Raw genomic sequence first — 6,754 nt, 5'->3', positions numbered from 1 at the left:
CATTTTCTAAAGGCTGCTGGTCACAAATAGTTTCTGTGATGAAATAATTTATATTGTGGTTTTATGTTCCAAATCAGCACTTTATTGAGGGACACTAAAGTCTTTTCCCATCTGAAAGGTCTTACGATCCTTATTCCCAGGCAGATACTTGTATCTACAGCATTTCTTAGCGTGCCCTGAATGCACCACTAAAGATGTAGAGTCAGTTTGTTGTGCTCCCCACAGTTCTGATTTACAAACCATGTATGTAAATGAAATTCATGAATTTGTCAGTATTTGAAATGTATTTTAATGCTTTCATTGTGCTGATTACAATAATTCCAATATTTGCCCAGAAATACATTTCTTTAGATGCTGTTCTTGTGATTCAGCATGTTTTCCAGTATTGATGTTCAATGTAGTTAGTTTAAATGGCTGCATCAGAATCCACCATTTGCCTCAGATTTGTTTAGCATCACTTGCATACACATGTGATGACTGAAACTCTAAAAAGAGACAGAAACACAAAGTATTCTGTTAAAAGATGAAGATCTGGTTTGGGTGGTTTCAGAAACTAATCCAGCAAAACAGCTACAGTACTTGTGTGAGTGTGTGTAGCAGTAGTAGCGGGGGTTGTGTGGAGGTGGGGGAAGCAAACCCGGTGCAGCCTTGGTGACGACCATGTGATGTGCCCCATGGGGAAGGTTGGAGCGTTCAAACAGGTCCCTCAGCCCACATTTGCAATGCAAATACATCAGAGGCAGAGTCAACTGTCCTCCGCTGCGCAGAGACAGCAGCAGAGCCAACAGAACCACTTCTGTACAGGCACAGGTGGGCTTCCTGGAGGAGTTTTAGTCTGTTGCTTTCAGATATTATCAGAGGTAATGCAAAGCAGCAGTGCTGGGCCACTCTCACCTGCAATGCAAACTATAGCATTCAGGCAGTCATTTAGATGGTCCATGAACTGGTATCACATGGAAATTACTTGGCAGTATAATACAGGGTTACAAATTATGATTATTTACTATTATTACTATCATTATTTGGCTTTGCCTAAACAAGGTCAGAAAACAATTTTAAAAAAAGTGTCTAACTTTGGCTGGAAAAACAAAATACCCCCAGACCTTCTATTTCCAATAAGCTTTAACCAGCAAATGTTTGGAATTTACACTTTCAGAAATCAATCAAAATAGCTACTGAGTAATTTTCCAAGGATCGACTCATTGATTTATTAGTTCCTTTGTAACATATTCTAGTGCAACAACAGAAGCTGACTTCAAAACCTCAAATGAAGCTCGATTTAGAATAAACATTAAAAAATCCATCTTTTGGTGCCTCCAACCACATCTCATCTTCAGAGTAAAGAATCTCCATCACATTTATACTCAAAGAGCAAACTCAAATTACCGCTGAAGACCATGAGATGTAACCGAAAACTATTTAAAAGGTAGAGTAAGCTGACCTTTAGTTTGTTTAATTCTCCCCTTTATTTTTGTTTGGAGCATGAATATGAAAAAATGCCTCTTATACCCTCTTTTGTAATCTGTTGTGTAGCTTAAATCATTACTTAATGGACAAAAAAATGTGTATCATTAAAAAAGATTTAACTCATTTCTAAGAAAACCAGGTTTCAGCTTCTCAGTTGTGAGCAGCTGTTTTTCTCCAGCAGTAAAAAGACTACTTCACTTTCTGTACAACCGATGAAACAAACATTTAGAAGACGTCATCTTGGGTTTTATTAGGAATTTTTATAGCATTGTGTACACACCGCACGATCAATTAGAATTTCAAAATGTGGGATCTGATGCGTTCTGTAGAAACCTATAAAAAAAAAGACAATGCTGATGGTGGTTAGGGGACTATCACACTCTATTTCTGTGGAAACATTTGCACTATAAAGGGGAATCACAAGGAGTATGAAAGGATGTGAGGTACATTCACAGACTCCGTGAAAGAGGAACTGCTTCTGTTCCAAAGTATTGTCTGAAGTTGGGCAGCCATAATGACTCATGCCTTGATTTTGCCCTTTTTACAAAATAATCTGAAATCATTGTTCACTCACTATTTCCTGAGCGTTCAGTGCCGTGACTGAGCAGATGGACCGACAGTAGTTCACGTATAGGACTCCAATAGACATAGTCGGAAGTGTCCCTATCAGCGATTTTCATATAAGACAAAGCAAAGAAACAAAACATCAAAATCAGAAAACTGGGCTAATAACCATCATGTGGCTAATGGCCTAGCTAATAACATAAAAGTAGTTACCAACCTTAATGGAAACGGTAACCTGGCTACTAATATTAACATATTAACCTGACTAGAAATGTTAATATAGATAGTTACCTGACTTTTAAAAAAAAAAACGTAACCTTGCTAATAATCCTAGTGTGACTAGTAGCCTCATACTAACCTTAAGCTGACTAGCACCTTGACTAATGACCATATTTTGCCTGGTGACCTAGCTAATAACATTAATGTCACGAGTTTTGCTTAGTTAGTTCTGTGCACTGTTTGTATTAGTTTCTGGTACTTGTGGTGGGTGTTGCTTCTGTGTTTAAGTTTGGCTAGGGAGTGTAGTTGTTAGGTTAGATTAGATAATCTGTTAGCCTTTGGTTTTGTTTTGTTCTTTGATTTGGCAGCAGCCTTGTTTTGCTTAGTTTGACCACTTATGTTGACTTCACTACTGAGCAATAAATTCCTTTACCTGAACCAGTAACATTTGGTTATTTTGTTACCTTAGAGGCTGGATCGCAGCACTGACTGCCACCTTGGCTAATAACTAGAATGTGACTAGTAACCTAGCTAATAACCTTATTGTGGCTTGTCACCTTAACAGAATTAATAACCGGTCTACTTACTGTAATGTGGCTAGCAACATGGCTAGTAACCTAACATGACTAGTAGCCAGAACAGAACTAGTAACTTGGCCAACATTTTGATGGTTATACTTCCTGTCAGTCCAATCTGCTTTTTAACCGAGAGAATTTTAAATCATCAATTAGTCCATATTTGGTATAACCAGACAAAAAAAAAGTGTTTTGATTTTCAGTAGTTAAAGTCAAATTAATCTAAAGTTGATGATTACAGGCACAAAAACGTAGAAAAGTTCGACACCTGTGAACATTCTCCAACCTCACAAAGTCATGAGATGTTTTTGTGGATTGTTGTGATCCAACAATTTTTTTTCTTAACAGGATGTTAGGTTGGGACTTAAGAAAAAAACTGGCCTTGGAGACAGAGATGTACTACAATAACAGCATTAGCTTGTCCCAGGGAAGAATAACAGCCTCCAGCAGCGATTCGGCTGATTCATGTTTCGCACTTTCTTTTACTTCTACAGTAACACGTTTGAGGAGCACGTTCGGTCGCTTTCTCCGGGGCAGTATCGCTCTCATTGATCTTCATGTGACGTTTCTGTTGTGATTCCAGAGTTTCAGAGCAATTACAATTTTCTCACAAGCTGAACTCGCAATGCAAGTGAGGAGGTGCAGTTTTCAAAGGGAATGTGTGGATAATTACTTATTGTTGTGCTAATTAGAGGATATTCAGCTTCAGATAGAAAGGAGATGAGCTGCTGTTCAGCTGCTTAACAAGCTCTGTGATGCTCAGACACCTGGCTGTCATTGTGCACCGACAATCCTGAAACGGTGAGCAGCAATCAGTGACAGCAGATGATGATTCACCAAATCCACATCAGATACGCTTCGATCCACCTGTTTTTCTGAGCATTAATTTAAAAAAAAAAAGAATGCTGAAAGGAGTTGATGGAAATGTGGAAAAATTCCAACATATTTAGGCTTGGTTGAGGTGAGAAAGTTGAAGTATTTCTAAAAGCAAAATGTGACAAAGTGCAAAGGAAGGGAAATCAAAGTGCAGCTCAAAAATAGATGACAATGTCAGATCTGTGTGGAGCAGTGATGACTGCAACCCTCCTCACATTAACACATGAAACTAACAGAAATGCCATCATGTTTCTGTCATTCATTTTCAACATTTGAGTTTTGCTTGGAGCTCTTTCAGTTTCATTATCTTCTTCACCTGACTGCCAAATCATTGCCACCATCTGTTCGTCCTAATGGTGTTCACATAACACGAGTAGATGGAAATTAATTCACGTTTTTTGTAGATTTCCTTGAAAATTGTTTAAAATTTGTATGAAATTTGTAAGAAATCACCCTCATAATGGTCCACAGAGTGATCGCCTTTTGCATTTCGATGTTGAGTTTCCGGAAACCGCTGAATGCGCATACTTTTTTACAGCACATGCTACTTTCTTGTCTGTTTAGAGGTTGCATTGCGTTCTTGGGCACTAGATCGATGTCTTCGCTTTCAAAGTAGACAAACGACTATCTTTCTGACATAGTTGCCATGCAGATTATCCACCATAACCTTCACTGACTCATGCAAAAAGTCCCGAATGTAGTTTGCAGAATGAGTGCTCAAAGCTGTGTGGACTTTTAGTCGGACTGGAAATTAATGAAAAATGGTTTATGTGGGTTTTTTCTGGGAAAGCAAAAGGAAGTATATGTTCAGCCCGATCTCACGGGGATTCGTGAAACTGTCACGTAAGTTTTAGTTTCGGTTTCGTGTGCACCAACACGATTTCGTCATGTTTTTCGTGCCGCTCACCACGAAATGCGCACCAATGTATTTTAAACGGCGGACTTTTCGTGCCACTCAGAACGTATTTCAAAAGAATGTGTATATTATATTTTTAATGTAAAACCGTGGCGAATCCAACGCTATATTTTGCATGACATCGTCCCTAAACATAACCCTAACCATAACCCTAACCATAACCTAACCATAAGCCGGTGGTACACTTACCAATTTGCATAGGAATTTCAAGAATGTCCGGCGGCCGGCGGCCGCAAACGCGATCACACAATCAGTATACGCCGATGGACAGCTTAGATCGTCATGAATCCGGCGGTATAAACCACTTTCAGATGTGATTACCACAGCGAAAAACATTTCGTGGTGAGCGGCACGAAAAACATGACGAAATCGTGTTGGTGCGCACGAAACCGAAACTAAAACTTACGTGACAGTTTCACGAATCCCCGTGAGACCGGGTTGGGTATACACTCTGTTGAGCGACTGCTGATTGAAAAGTTAGCATGACCCATGGAGCTGAAATAGCTACATCAATGCAAAGCACGCCAGGTTAAAATGAACTGAAATCATCCTCTTATACTTTAAAGCAAGTGTGTCAAAGTCATTTTAGTTCGGGGGCCGCATACAGCCCAATTTGGTCTAAAATCATAGCATAATAACCAACAAATAACATCAACTCCAAATTTTTTCTTTTTGTTTTATTGCATAAAAAGTATATTCTGAAAATGTTCACATGTAATGAACTATCTTTTTTACAGAACATTATGAACAACCTGAAATTTCTAAAGAAAAAAGTGAAATTGTAGCAGTGTTATGCCTCAGTTTATCATTTGTGTATTACAACTTACAGATCAGTCCATCTACAAAGGCACAAAACATTTCGTCACATGTATCTGGAACTCAACAATATAGTATTTTACAACTTGTCTAGATCTAGAATTTTTCATTTCCGCATCTGTGTTCTAACCCTGACCACCTGAACTGACCCACCACACAAACTAAAGTGGGAACTGTTAAGGAAAAAGTTAAATTGTTCCTCTACCTTGTAAAATGTATAACATTTATAGATACAATAAATACATAAAAGTTTGTGGCAGTGTATGAACAACAGGCTTACCAGTCATACTGAAGCTGCTGAGTGACATTAAATTGCACAATATTCCTTGTCTTCAATACAGTAAGTATTCCTTTTCACCTCTGTACAATGAGGTGCCAGAGGGGCAAGACTGGACCCTCTGACGGGCCAGTTTTGGCCCACAGGCTTTGTGTTTGACACCCCTGCTTTAAAGGGAAGTAGGATGGGGGAAAAAATATTATTAGTTGTCAGAGATTTTGCTACATTGCTTTCATTGTGATGCTTTAGAAACTATTCCTTCACGTAATTTAAATTTTCCTTTTCTTGATAATGGAAAATGGTCACACTGAAAATAGACAATTTGTTTCTAATTTTTACTGACAGACACTTTAATGAGTAAACAAATAAGCATGTCTGAAACAGTTATTGGTGTTATCACTCACAAGCAGCCACGCTTTCAGCATTACAAGTATAACGACGTATTAACAAAACACACTATTTACCTGTCAACACTTGATTTCAGTACACTTTGCAGACAACATCAGTCTGCTTCAGTGCTTCCACAGTATTTTAGTACAGTATTTTCTCCACCTTGAAACACCTAAACAACACGAAAAAGGCCACTTTTTAAAGTTGGCAAACAATGAATCTGCATTACAGTCAACATCTTGTGGAGTCAGACAGACAGCTGGCAAGGCAAATTCTGTTTCATGACTGGGACAAAGTTGGACAAAATCAGCATAAATACAGGTTAATGACAACAGCTGGGATTCATCATTGACATTCAGTATAAACGCTCAAGGCAACTAAAAGTTGTTATCTTAACCTTTCTGCCACTCAGGCTCTGACTCTGTTTTGGAAAGGCTCCATTGTGGGATAAAAAAAAACAAACCCAACTTTCATCTGGACACAGCTAGAACAGTGAGAGGCAATGATGTTTTCAGAGTGTTGGGGATATGGAAATTGACAGGAACTGAATATAAAATTTAGCTTTTGGTAGTGAATTTAATTTTTTGTGGTCATTAAATAACTGAAGTACAATTTGATGCCACTTTATACTTGAAGTTGGCTAGATTATTATTA

This window comes from Acanthochromis polyacanthus, chromosome 16 (genome assembly GCF_021347895.1).
Source record: "Acanthochromis polyacanthus isolate Apoly-LR-REF ecotype Palm Island chromosome 16, KAUST_Apoly_ChrSc, whole genome shotgun sequence".
Taxonomy (NCBI): Eukaryota; Metazoa; Chordata; class Actinopteri; family Pomacentridae; genus Acanthochromis; species Acanthochromis polyacanthus.
This window is presented reverse-complemented; position numbering follows the sequence as displayed.